The following is a 15,087-nucleotide window of genomic DNA, read 5'->3' as shown; positions in this document are numbered from 1 at the left end:
GTCTATGATCATGTTGGGTTGTAACTGTGTGACTATACCTCAGTAGCTCTGTTCAGTTTTCCTCACATACTTTTCCAATATATTATAAGGGAAAACAACAATTAGAGTGATAGGCAGAGCTTTACAACCAGACCACAGCACCAGCAATGCCAGGAATGTGCCAGGCAGCCCTGATATCAGCTTGAGATAATCTGGCTATGTTCCAGCTTAGTGAAGTCAGTTCTGTCTTGACCATTATATACACCCCTGTTTCTCACTTAAAGCATTTTGATAATAGCCAGGACCACATTTTTGTAAGTAAGCTCTCAACACTTGCAACCCTGGATATGACTGTTTCTTTCTTAGGTCTCATGCACCTTGAGCTGTCTCTTATACAATGAAGCTGGGTTGTATTGGAACAGCCCTGAAGATATATATTTCCTCAGCCAGAACTCAAGACTACAAGAAGACAAATATGTAAGGAAATGACTACACTAAAATGTGATTCATTCTCAAATCGAGTATGTATAAAATGCTGTGAAAACACAGATGAGGGCCAATTAATTATATCTGGGATAGGAAGTCTCAAGGAGAGAGAGTTACAGAGAGGTGATGACATTTCAGCTTGATCTTGTGCATAACAAATGACTTCCTATAAGATATTCTCCACCTGTTTTGAATTAACTAAAATGATTAGGTCTTAGGTTTTTATAAAGGTCATCTCTACCAGAATGAAGAAAGTGGAAGACTCTTGTGAAAATAACCATTTAAAATATATCAGCCTGATTTTGAATGGCTACCAGAACAAATTAGCGCTAAAGTTCATGAGAATGACTCAGATTGGGAGAAAATTTCCAGGGATTTGATAGACAATACTACACACACACACACACACACACACACACACACACACACAGAGAGAGAGAGAGAGAGAGAGAGAGAGAGAGACAGAGAGAGAGAGACAGAGAGAGAGAGAGACACAGAGAGAGACACAGAGAGAGAGAGAGACAGAGACAGAGTCTACCCAGTATAATTAACATAAAGCAGTAGTATTAGCTTCCTCCTGGACTATATTGCCTCTTGGTCTGTGCTGTTTTAGGCTTAAGTATAGCAGGAAAGGAAAGACAGACTAATGGGATGAACAGAGACTTGATTCACTTGATGGAAGAAGCAATGCTCTGTTTTCCAGACTGCTTCATTTTCTTTCTGTGTTTTCTATTTCCTACTGCCCTTGCTGATGTCTGCTATTGGCTGTAAAAATCTCCTCCTCTTGGTCATTTACTCTCTTGTCTCTCTTCCATGAGGATGTATGTGGAGGTACCATGTTGAAGTGGTGGCATAGAGAAGAGTTCCTTTGGAAAACTGTTTAACACAGGACATCCAGGCTGGATTTCACATGAGCGAAGCTTCAGCTTGTGTTGTGCAAAGTCATTGAAATGTGAGGCTGCTTGTTACAGCAGCTATTTTACATTAGTATAACTATCATGTGGTATCATGTGGAAGTCCTCATCCATCAGTGTTAATCTCCTTCGTCTCCCTCTATCTAGCCTTAGAATCATGTAACACATACTTTTTAGGTAATTTAAGGAGTATTTTCAGAATCCACAAGTTAGGACATTCTCTTTAGATATAGAGAAAGGATGTAATACAATTGCAATCTATTAAGTATGCACAAAACAGTTCATGAAAATAAACAGATCATTGAGTTATCAGAGGAGGCTATTCATATAGCACATGTGTAGAATAGCTCAGACTGGGCCAGATGTGACCAAGGATACACACATGTAATGTGAGGTAATCATGTTTGTATAAATGTTTGGCAGAGGGCTTCCAGCATGCAAGGAATGGATCAGGGCATTAGCCTGGATTCTAGGAGGCCTATATTTGTTTGGCCGAAGGGTGTGGATGAGTTAGGACTATATATCTGTGACATTTTCATGGAACTGAACAATTTACTCTGTTAGGAATATTTCAGAAGCAACCTCTTCTTATAGTAAGCAAGGCAGACCTATGTTTTGCCCACAAGAATCTTACACTCTAATAGGAAAAGATTAGTATTTAATATGCAGCAATGGGTGTAGTCAAGAAGGTAGGGCTGGGTATACTATGTCTATATTCAGCATTTTCTTCTCTTTCTGAGCAAAAATATATGGCAATACTTCTGTTTTTTTAAAACAAAAGTAACATCAAAATGAATTTTCTATAATGTGCAAAATTAAATTTGGTAGTTAAAAAATGCCTGTGATTTATCTCTTTGGCCATAATGGATGAGATGTAAAGGGGGAGTTGAGAATAAGGATTGGAAGTGCAGGTCAAAATTCTGTCACAAATGTGATGATTTATGAAGGTGCTGATGGGGCTGTTAAAATGCATTAATCTGTGAATAGGTAGCCATATATCTCTATGGGCACTCATACCCAAGAATTTCCTTTTGAAATCTATCACTAGGTTTCTTACTGCCTAAGGCCTTTTAAATGACTTAATAAGGTGTCAAAATTAGTAAATTATGGAGCCTGTAATTATTGAATTGGTTTTCTTAAATTTAAATCCCCTTGCCTCCAATCTACTACTCATTGCTATGAGATTAGTTTCCTTCAGCTTGGTCCATTGTACTTAGTTACCCTGTTTAAAATACTTTTAGTGGCTCCTGGGTTTAATGAATTGTATCTGCTCATAAGAGTATTACAACATCCTTTGTCTGGCCCCATGTGGATTTCTAATTGCATCAATAAGCACCCTTGCCCTGTCATCCCCCAAATCCCGACTCCTCCCCAAGCCCCACAGGGCACTCCATGCCTTGCCCTAGTTGACTTCTTCCCACTCTCCCAAGGCTGTGCACTGACTCCCCACTCACGGTGCTTCCCGAACACCACTTGGTTCTGTCAAGTATGATGTAATAGGGGCTGAAGCTGAGCATAGGATCATTAATGCTTAGCATCATATTGGTTACTAAAGATGATCCTAAATGGGGCATCCAGGGGGTGTCTGCCAATCTTGATATAGCAGTCTGATAGCCTACTCAGCCTCTTCTCTTTGCCTTTCTACCCAGACTGCTTTGGAGACACATTTTTCCCAATCAGCTTCCTCTGATGTGTATTCTACAGAAGAACAGGGCACAGAGACTGGTCCACGGATTCCTAAGATTCTGGAACTGAAGACCTTTGCCTCTTGATTTGGTAGCTGTCAATCATCCATTGTCCTACAAGATGCAGAATTCCAACAGGCAGCTAACTACAGCAGAGTGAGGATATTTGCATTTTTAATTTTATAAATTTTTTGTTATAAAACCCTTGCAAATAAATAAAAATACCACACACCAAGATTAACCCAAATTTTAAACAGTTTTTCCTAGGCTATTCCACTCTGGAATATTCTACTCCATGGTGGAAGACACTGTGAGACAATCTTGGTGTCACTGTGGAGTCCAAAGAGCAGCATAGTTAGGGAGAACGGTGGATCCTTTGTGGGTACAGTGCAGTCTTTGACAACTGCAAAAACAGATAGATGTTGTTGGGAGTCTGGGGACAACTACATGAATACCTTTAATATCCATTCACTGTTTTCTTTTTTTACTTTATTAAAATAGTGAGTTTATGTCACATGTATATTTGTCTCCCTACCATTTCCACATCTGACCACCACTATTACTATGTCCTATCATAACATTCCATGCATACTTAAAACCAAGTAAAGGGTGGAGTTCCATCCTTGAAAACTAAACAGGCATTTTAGACAACACATTCTTGGCAATGGAACCTGGACAACATTTATCAAACACAGTAGGGAAAGTTCTCACTTTGCATTATCAAAAGGACAGTCAGATATATCAACTGTTACAGAAATTAAGTAAGATGGAATTATTTCAAACTGTTTACACCATTTTCTTAAAGAGACTTCCTCCACTGCCAGAGATCCTGAATAGCCTCCTGGTCAGTCATCCGGAAGCAATTCTTCACATAATTAATCAACTTGGCCTCCACTTTGGGAAGAGAACCACCTTTTTCTATACTTGCTTGCATTTTTGCCTTAATGTCTGCTACAGAACTAGGTCCTTTTGGTGTTTTAGGAGTCTTTTCCTGTTTTTTGAAAGACTCTTGATCCTTTGATCTTGGTGTTGATGGTTTTAAGTCTTTTCCATTTTGGTTTGATTTTTGTGCATTTTTGGCTGGGGTATCTGGTACAGATTTCTTCACTGGAACTTTTTCTTCAGCTTCCTCATCATCAAAATCATCATTATCATCTTCATCATCCTCGTCAAGTTTTACTTTTTTCTGCGGAACCTTGTTACCACCTCCAGGACCAGATCGTTTTCCAGGCATACTTAAGAGTTTTACATCCTCCTCATCTTCATCTTCTGACTCTGCATCTTCCTCTACAGCTACTAGGTGCTGTGCCCTGATGTGCACAGGCCTGAACCACACTTCAACCTTAAGACCACAGGTGGTGCAATTTCAAAGCCCCCAAGAGAAACTGTTGGTTGTACAGACATTTTCAAAGTTGCCAGTGTTACTTTAATTGGACTGCTTTCATAGTTCATTGCTTCTGCCTCTACGATGTGCAATTTGTCTTCTGCCCCTGCCCCTAAACTAACCGTTCTTAGTGATAACTGGTGCTCATTCTCATCATTATCCACTTTAAAGTGATAATCCTTGTCAGCTTTTAGTTCACAATGGAAAAGGTAGTTCTGAGGCCTGCGAAGGCTCATGTCCATCGAGTCTTCCATGAGGTGGAGGAGCACACTTCGATGTGAGAGAAGTCGGACGGAGGAAACTGCCTACTGCTCTCCAGAACAGACACGCAGGACAGAATCACGCCAGGGAGCATTCACTGTTTTCTTGAGCGTCAGGTACTAGTCAGGCAATGATGAAATGTCTATAGTTCCCAGTGCTCCGCCCCTTTCTCCCCCACCATTACTTCTGTTCTCCCCTTCTCCTTCTCTTCCCCTCCTTTCCCTTCCCTCTTGCTATCTTTTGAGACACCATCTTACTATGTAGTCCAGGCTGGTCTCAGACTCTTGGTCCTCTTGCCTTATCCTCCAGAGTGCACCCAGTTCTAGTTCTATTTTTACAAACTTTATCCTTGTCTCTAAATCTTGATAATGTTGCTGTCACTGGTGGTAAAATGTTCAGAGGATAATTAAGGAATGTCTAATGTAGTTACTCAATGTTACTCTTGAGAATTTGACTTTGGATTGTGTTTTATAATGTACATGATATGCAGTAGAGGCTCTATATGTATACATACCAATATGGATATATTCATTCTGAACATTCACTTTCATTTAACTGTTCTGATGCAATTTAGGAAACAGCTTACTTTAAACATTTTTACCATGAAGAGACCTGATTCTCCAGTGTTTATTCACTAACTGGCTCCTCTTTCCTTATAGCTCAGGCTTGGGAATTTTATTTTGTAGACTCTCTCAGGGTTTAATGAGTTTCCTTTTGACACTTATCCATGGAACCAGCAGTGTTAGTTCACATTTTAAATATCTCCTTTTATTCATCTCTTTCTCATTTCATTCATCCATTGGAACCAAAACTGTCCTTTGACCTTTAATTTTTTTTATCTCATTGTGTGACCTTGTAGGGTGTTGTTTTGGGGTAACCAAAACATTTGATCTCAATCTCATGAGCTTAGCCTTGCTTGCTTCTTGCCATGGTCATAACCCATTGACTACATCAATTATTTGTATATTGCACCAAATCTGAAAGCTAGCCTTTAAAGTTTGGTCTTGTACCTGTGATCTCACTAAAATTACTTGGTATGCCCTTATAAATCTGAAATACAAAATTTTATGGTCTTGAAAAAAAAAACTACCAGTTAAATATTTCAGAAATGTAGTAGCTACAGAATAGCAAATACCTATTTCTGTGGGAAAAGTGTGGTGTGCAGGGGAGCAACCTAGAGTTATTTAATTTTTTTTAAGTTGGGCTCTTTTGGATTCAAGATATTTTTGTAATGGATCTAAATTTGTATCAGTTGGCTACTATTTCCAGGACAGCCTTGTCACAGCCACACATCAACTCATCTCAGCAGCTCCAGTAAATAATTGGGCCCGTGAGACATAGTTTTCCTCCTCTGCAGCGCCGCCCTGCAACCTCTGGCTTCTCCCCTGGGTCTGCAGGGTGATAGGACTGTTGCCTCTGGCCTTTTCATTTATTATTTATTTCATTTATTGCAGGGCTCAGAACAAATTGGAATTGGCAAAAATGGGGAGTGAGACTGTGGAATGATGATAGCCAAGGTCCACATGATTACTCAAAACTGCAGGAGAGCAGAGAGGCAAGAAAGGATAGATAAGTACAACAAAAGGGTTCAGAGCAGCCGGCGTGAGATGCTTTTAGAAAATTCTTGTGCCTCTGTGAAGTTTTCAGATCTTCATACAGTCAACTGGCTGAGTAAAGCTTTTTCTTCTTTTCTTTCCTTTTTCCCTCTTGTTGCTCAAAATACAGCCTCCATGACAGAAGAGCAGCCAGGAACTGACCAGGAAGCAGACACATCTGTGAAGCCTGCTTCCCACAGGCAACACCACTCTCCAAGCTTCAGTTTCTCTACCAATCACCCATAGATTGCTTACTCATTCCAGTCCCTGAAATAAAAAAGGGTCAGCTTACTGCTTAGTTGTAGCACACTGTTTTCAGTGGTTTCCAATTTTATCATACAATAGTAATCTTGGATCAATTCTTCTGAAGACAGGAAGATTTTATTGTTTTTTAAATTCTAGTTTTGTAATGCTTGGGATTGAATACAGGACCTCACATAGTATATGCTAAGTGAGTGCTCTACTACTGAACCATTTCCCCAGCCCCAGACAAGCAGCTTTTAAATTGTGTGATCCCAACCGATATCAAGGAAGGCATTTGATTCATAAATGAGAACATGTAAAGTAACTGTCTCACCTAATAGCCAATTTAGTTGGTGCTTGATACAAGTGGCTTCTTTTTCTTCTGATATAGACATAGATTAAATAAGCATGCATTCGCATATACACCCCCACAATCACTGAGAAGCAGGTGAACATATATTATGTCTCTCAGGATTTTTTGATTTGCACATGGATCTCGTGCTATGTATTCACAAAATGTGTGATCCTGGGAAAAGTAACAGACAAGCATGTTTACCACTGGTTTTCAGAGGAAGAGGAAACAGATTTAGAAAGGAAACATAAATGGGGAAATAACTTACCTAGGATTCAAACCCAGATCTGCCTAACTGCTAATTCTACTCCTAACAACTATGTAAGACTGCCTCGTAGGCCATGCATATAACTCATGCCATCCATTTGAATATATATTTATATGATGCCATGTAACACAGCTCCACTAAACACAGCTGAACAAATAAAGAACAACCGTGGCTTACTCTTGCTCAGTTTCTGTGGGCAGGAGAATTAGTAGAGTCCTTTTTAATATTGTGTGTGTGTGTGTACACGTGTGTGTGTGTGTGTGTGTGTGTGTGTATGTATGTATGTATGTATATGTGTGGTGTGTATGTGTACGTGTGTGTATATGTGTGCATGTATGTGTGTATGTATGTGTGTGTACGAGTGTGTGTGTGTGTGTGTGTGTGTGTGTGTGTGTGTGTGTGTGTGTGCAGGTGTCTGAAGAGGCCGAGAGAGAGCATCAAATTCCCTGGAGCTTGTGCTCACTTCTGCAGCCCATCCACTAAAATTGGAATAGTACAGAGAAGATTCCCCTGCACAAGAATGATACTCAAATTTGTGAAGTGTTCCATATTAAAATAAAGAAAGAAAAAGAAATTCCCTGGAGCTGGCATTATGTGCCATTGTGGGCAACCTGACACGAAGTCTGGGGACTGAATTTGAGTTCTCTAAAAGAGCAGCAAGTGCTTAACTACTGAGCTGTCTCTCTGGTTCCCAATTCAGACATGTCTTAACTAAGCAGCTCTGACTTCGGGTCTCCTATTCAGTTGCTGCAGGGTGTTGACTATGACTGTGGTTTTCTGAAGGCACAATTTATGCGGGAAGATTAACTTAGAAGGTAGATCATTTACATGGTTAGTAATTTGGTACAAGTCCAAAATGCATGCTTCTGTGCTTTCTGTGTGGCTCATTCCAGGGCACTGTTGAGCGTCTCTAACATGGTGGCTGATTTCCTCTATAGTGGGTGGCACAAGGATCAAGGCTGAATTAGCAATACCTCTGACAAACTGGCCTCAGAAGTGACATTACCCAGCTCATCTCACTGTATTCAAACATCCAACTCTGATTTGATGGGTGAAGATCTATGTATGTCTGATAATACCAGGAGACACAAGTCATTAGGGGCCATTTGTAGATTGGTAATTCTCGCTAACCTGCCCCTTTTCCCTTTCTATAAATTCTTATAGCCAAATCTTCTACTCTTGTTCCATTTTTCCATTTGGTTATCCACCTCAGCAACCATTGCCTGCTTACCCTCAAGCTGGAGTCCAGTGAGTGTGTAGGGAATTGTGATGGATAATATTGATTTCCAATGTGACAAGATCTAGAATGGCATAGCCAAACTGCTGGACGTGTCTGTGAAGACGTTGATAGACTATGTTTATTGTGGTGACATCACAACGTGGAGTGTGGGTGACCCCAGTCCATGGGCTGGAGTTCAGGGCTGAATAAGGAGAAAGTAAGTACCAGCATTCATCTCTTGGATTCCGGACTGTAGATGTGATATGACCAGCCGCCTCACACACTGCCCATGCTGCCACACCTTCTCTCCCAGCTCTAACTGGATCCTCAAACTGTGAGATCAATAAAACTGTCCTAAAGTTGCTTTCTCCGGGTTCTTTTTTTGTTTTGTAATCATAGCAACAAAAATGGTAAGCAATATAAGAACCTGGCAATCAAGGTTGTTTTGTCTACTCTGTGGAGATAATGAGAATTGATCTGACAGAGTGGTCCTTCTCAGTGGACTGGGATCTTTTCCCAGTGATGTGCTTGGGAGAACTTCCACGGTAATATCTAATGTAGTAGATAGCCATGGCACAGATTTCTTTGATAGTCTTCTTCAGAGCCAGCACCACAAGTCAGTTCTGCAGGTCTACTGAGCTGTAAATACGAGTGAATAACACTGATGGGTGAGCATAAAAAAACAAAGCATATTGGTGGGTGTTTCTTTGGGATCAAGGGTACTTTGTTACTTTCATTTTACTAATATTCTACATCTATATATTGTTTCTTCTTAAATATAACTTAATGAAGATGAGCAACTAAAACACTCTTAAGACAGGAACGCTGCATTCCAGATTCTAATGCCTGGTGTGATTTTTTTTTTTTAATGCAATGCACTTCCAGTCTTTGCGTCTTTCTTGTTCCAAGGATGTCATTATCAATACTAATATAAAATTTTCATTGCTTGAGCCATTACAATATACAGGGAATGGATTTTTCAATTTGTCAAGTTCCAGTGAGTATATTAGCAGAATCTTTTGTCTGTCAGCAGGCACGTGGTGACGCCAGTAGCATCTCTAATTTGGATTGTTCTGAGTCTTTGTGTTTATACAGGTCTCCAGTGCCTAGAGGCCTCTCTTCCCTTTCCCTCTGACTGATTTCCCTTACATCTCTTCTCATCTTAGCTGAGCCTTTGGAATGACACATACTGAAACAACCTGTGAGATAGGAAATATATTGATTAAAATATGGCTTTAAGCTCTGCATGTGAGTGACAGTGGTGTATCTTGGTCTGTTTGTGGGGTTCCTGGCAGTGGGATCAGGACCTGTCCCTGGTGTTTGAGCTGGCTTTTGGAACCTATTCCCTATGATGGGATGCCTTGCTCAGCCTTGATGCGGTGGGAGGAGCTTGGTCCTGCTTCAACTTGATATTCTATAATTTGTTGACTCCCATGGGAAGCCTGCCCCTTTCTGAACAGAGGAGGAGGAATGGGTGCCGGAGGGGTAGGTGGGAGGTAGGGGGAGGAAACTGTGGACGGTAGGTAAATCAATGGAAAAAAAGAGAATCATGCTATAGGTACAGCCCAGAGCCATGTCTGGATCCATGGCTCTAGCTCAGCCAGGGTCTGTGTTGATGTCCCAGGTTCCTTTTATCATCAAAGGCCATGCTGATGCCCGTGGTCTGGGCTACCACTTGGGGCCATGTGGGTGTCCAAGGACCATACTGGGGCACTGAGTGGCATGTGCTGCCACCCATGGTGACATCTGGGCCCACGCTGCTGCCCAGGAACATGTGTGGGTCCGTGGTCCTACTGCAGCTGGGGTCTGTATTGCTGTCCATGGCCCCTGTTGTTATCAAAGGCCACACGGATGCTGGGGGTCTGGGCCACTACCTGTGTCCATATTGTTGCGTAATGGCTGTGCGGCTGCTGGGGCCATGCCAATCTGGGTGACCTGTGCTGCTATGTCTGGTCCACGGTCTGCTGCAGTGGGGATCTGTGTTGATGTTGTTGCTCATGCTACCACAGGGGCTCACGCCAATCATGCGATTGAAATTTGAGGGCCATGCTGAGCTGGCCCTGCCCGCCACAGTCCCATATAGGAGAGCTAGCTCCAAAGATCCAGGCACAGGAGAGCTGCCCCTGCCCCTCAGGGGAGAGCTGCCCCCCCTAACTTAGAAGAGAGCTGACCCCGCCCCCCATTCAGGAGAACTGGCCCCACCCCTCACCACAGGCATGGGAGAGCTGGCTTTTCCCCTGCCTGCGGGGGGTGGTTCCAGTGGCCTGGTCTGACCTACTCAGCTACCACCTAGGCACTCATCAACATCTATCCCATCTGTGGCCTGCTGGAGCACATGAAGGAACTGGTCTTGCAGAATCATAGCCACAGGATTGCCACGATTTGGAGCAACATTAGGAGAGGAGTTTCGATGAGGGTCCAGTATTGAGGGTGTACTAGAAGCTGGAGACCTTGAAGCAGACACACAATTCATTACACATGAACAGTTGCAAGTACAGCTGATTGGACAAAAGGCTCTACTGAGTGACACACTGCAGCTCCCAAAGAGTTGAATGAAGAGGTGATGGAGAGGTTGGAAAGACAGAGGAGCAAAGTGATGTTTGTTTTGCTTTTTTGTTATTTTTAATTAATACTGCTATTTATTCATTCATTCATTCATTTTTCTTTTGAGGTGGATACTATAAGGGTGAAGGACAGATATGGAGGAATTGGGAGGTGGGTGGGATTGGTGTACATGATGCAAAATTCCCTCCAAAAAATCAATTAAAAATGTGTTTGAAAAGAAAGAAAAAAGAAGGACTCAAGCTTTAGGGTGATTTGTTTCATTGGTTATCTTTAATTATCTCACAAGTTAAGGAAGGTCATTTATTAGTGAGAGGTTCTTAATTTTTCCCAGAGCTTTACTAAACTTCAGGGGCAGACTTAGAGCAGATCCATGACCTCATAGTTTAGTGATGATTCTGAACTCATGTGCAATGATGTATGGCAGCTTGAGCCCCACTGCTTCTGTCTGCTCATGAGCTACACTGTGGTGGCTGTGGGATGAGGTGTGGCAGGATGCAGGAACGTCAGGAGGGCTGCGCTGGGTTGGACAAATTAGAATATTGTAAGCATTCTTAACGGAAGACTTGCAGTCTGCTGGGCTTCATAACAACACAAGATTGGCTCCAGTGATGCTTTTGACTACTTTCAGGTTAGAATGCAGACAGAGAAGGCAATTGTGCAGCCCATGTTACATGGTTAGAAGGTGGGAGGTGCACCTGAAATTAGTATTTTTTGATGAGATTAATAATACAATTATGTGTTTTTAAATTGGAATTATTTGGGGATAGTAATTAAAGAACATATTTCATTTGTTTGTGAATATGTCCAATTTAAGCAAGTGACCACATGATAGTAGTTGAACAAAAAATCCCTTTTGGTTGTATGCAATTTACATTTGTCTAGTAAACTCGAACTCACATTATTATGTCTATATTACTTTATTATTTCATCATTGTGTAGTCAACTTTACCCTTGAATGTGAGGTCCTTTAACATCTCTGTTACCTGTTGCTGCTAACAGATTCATGAGGTGAATTTACTGTCTTCAAGCTCTGATGGTGTGAAGTCTAATAAACAGTCTTATACAGCTAAAATCAAGAAGCCAGCAGGATGGCATTCCTTCCCCAGCTCCAGGATGAATCCATCCCTTGAACTTTCTACCTTCTAGAAAGTTCTACCAGAAGTTCCCACACTGCTGTCCTCTTTGACCCCTCTACCAGTGGCATCATTCTGACCTCTTTCTTTGTGGCAACTCCTTCTCTGATATTGGCACTCCTTCCTGTTTTAGGAAGAGCACTGTGATTATACAAGCTCTCCTTGGGGAGCCCTGGACAAACTCTTCATCTTAAGCCTTTACATTATCATACCAGCAAAGACCACTTTTCCATATAAAAAACCAATATTTTAGGTTCTAGAGACTGAGCCATAAAACCTTTGAAGGAGTTGTTAGTCTCCTCATCACATCTATATTTTATATTCTGTTAAAAAATAATATGTTAGCTTGATGGTTAAAGTCTTGTGGATCTCAAAGGCTTCAATTTGACTTAGACAGAACAACTGGGCAACTTTTAGAACTTGATTAACCTCGTAGAATGTTAATATTTCAGCTGCAACTGGAGTGCTTAGATTGGACCCAAAGTATATTATGTACTCAGTACAGTCACTCATTCCCAGTTCTTTAAGAAGATTATGTCTTCCAACATGTTAAAGTCTAAGTGAACACTGGCATGGCGGCATCTCCAGAATCTGTAGGCTAGTTGAGGAGGTCATTGCCAGACATGTAATCCCTCAGAGAGCACAAAGCATGGTAGAGAACCATGTCCTACTTAAGAAAGACCTGTGTTATGGGAACTCATCTTAAAGAATTTGAGTTACAATTCAGTTTGGGGAAGATTTCCTAGGAAGTGACTGGGATGTGGACAATGTAAAGAATTGAACAAGGGCCACAAGATGATCAGTGGATAATGGACTGAAAGAGGATGGGAGGGAAAGGAAGTGCCTCCTAACAGGCAGAGGGATGGACAGGTACAAAGATTCTTAGGATAAGGGAAGAGAGTGAGTTAGAAGTCCTGGTGGTGATGGCATAAGTAATAACTACATTACTCTATAAGTTGGCATATGAACCAAACTCTTCCTGATCTAGGCAAGTGACTTCAGGTAAGTCACTTACTTTTTCTATGGCACAATTCCTTCACTGATGGAATTGTGACAATTACAGTGGTTCTTAGAGACTGGATAGCTCAACCTAGAAAATAACCTCTGTGCACACAGTGAGCACTCCATAAATTTTACCACTCACTCTAACATTCTCACCATGACCTTAGTCATCCTTACCTCAGCCTTATGATGTAACTAGAAACTGAGGCAGAGTACAGTAGATAGCTGGTCCAGGTTCCTGCAGCAAGTACCTGAGAGAGCAGAGATGTGAGAGAAGGCACATCTGCCTGCATGAAGCTGGAGCTCTCCCGCTTGGGTGTCAGCACTCCTGAGATGACTTCCCCAGACAAATGGGACAACACTGAACATGTTTTGTATAAAGCAAACCCAGCTCCATAAATAAAACACCGATCATTCGCAGTACGTGCCCCATGACTGCTTCCTCCTATTTTTAGTTATACAGTTTTATAACAAAGAACACACGGGGTAGATAAAGCTGACCTGTTTGATTTCTTCACCTGTTCATTTTCTATGTAATTTCAGGAAAATAAAAGGTAAGAAGAAGCACTGGATTCCAAGTGTGTTTGTGTCTCCATTTACTCCCTGGCATCATTCTGCTTGGCCTGGGTTCTAGAATTGGTATCTGAGGTACCAGTGAGACTTGAGCAGCCTATTCTCTTCGTCCCTTTAGATTCTGGATATCAAGGGTTTGAGGTAATGATAAACAATGATAACCATCAATTGAGGTTCAACTAATTTCAAAGTATCAGAGTCTAAAATTATTTCACATTAAGTCTGTGCCAGCTTATTTGACCCTCTTTTAATCAGTGAGAAAACATTTCAAGAATGGGGCTTCTCCTAGGATTCCAAGCCTCTTCTTGTTGATGGTGTTGGCCCATAGAATGCAGGACTGCTTGCTTAACAGATATTTTCAATTGGCAGAGTGCCAGATCTTTATCTCTTCCTGGAAGTTGTCATAGATTGGAGCTTAAATTCATTGATTAATTTTGGAAGTTTGGAATAATGCAGTGAGGGTTTTTTAATACTCCCTCTTTTAATTTTATCATTAATATAAAACAATAAAAAGGAAGACATCTTAAGTGGAAAAAGTTTGGTCCTACAATTCTTTCCTGGCCAAATCGAACAGAACATGCATAAAAAGATAGACAGAGCTTCTATTTGTCAAATGATAGATTATTCTTTTCATTCATGTAGACATCTGGCAGTGTCAAGATACATGTATTGAGTAATTATGATTCTACAAAGATATTGTATGATAGAATTATTTTCACAGATATACACAAAAATCATATTTTTTCACTAAGTTCTTGTATGATGGTTTGGCATTGAAGAAGTGTGCAATACCAATGAATATCTCTTCATTTGTTTCAGCCTCTGTCTTCAATCTCTCTGATAAATTCAGGGTTACCATCCAACCCCCAGAAAAGAGTGATGTGAAGCATTACAATGGGGTATATCATTTTGCAATACATGGATTTCAAAATCAGGCGAATGGTTAACTGGACTAATGAAAAAAGATGGTATTGGCAGCTTAGAGCTCTGCTTTCAAAGTCAGGACCAACAGCGTGTCTTATACATTGACTGAAATAATGTAGTGAAACTCCTTTATCTCTTAACAAGCTACCTCCAGTCATGAAATTCCCTTTGCTATGCTATAGCTTCAATGTGAGAGGGGAGAACATGTTCAGATATTGAAAAACTGTAGGCCATTATCCACTTTATCACTCATATCAAAGACACTGAAAAGATAGCACATGTGCAATTGATGGATTATTTTCATCATGAAAGTCTGATGACCCCACTTGGGTTTTCAAACAAGGCATTTAATAACCACTGCCTTGTTAAAAGGTGGAAAATGATCTGGCTGGTGGCCTGATAGGACTAGGTTTTATTGATTTTACTGAAGCCCTTGGCTTGGGAGATCACAGGCTTCTTAAGGGCAAACTTAAAAGGAAGCATTAAGATGGATGAGTAATTACC

At 41.0% G+C, this 15,087-nt stretch overlaps 2 pseudogenes; one reads left to right on the top strand and one right to left on the bottom strand.

The window, feature by feature from the left end:
• Positions 1-3,825: 3,825 nt before the first annotated feature.
• Positions 3,826-4,702, bottom strand: LOC114694612 (annotated as a pseudogene).
• A 2,920-nt stretch (positions 4,703-7,622) lies between these two features.
• On the top strand, positions 7,623-7,722 carry LOC114694626 (annotated as a pseudogene).
• The last annotated feature ends 7,365 nt before the right edge of the window (positions 7,723-15,087 follow it).

The sequence above is a fragment of the Peromyscus leucopus genome, chromosome 2 (assembly GCF_004664715.2).
Source record: "Peromyscus leucopus breed LL Stock chromosome 2, UCI_PerLeu_2.1, whole genome shotgun sequence".
Taxonomy (NCBI): Eukaryota; Metazoa; Chordata; class Mammalia; order Rodentia; family Cricetidae; genus Peromyscus; species Peromyscus leucopus.
This window is presented reverse-complemented; position numbering and strand designations above follow the sequence as displayed.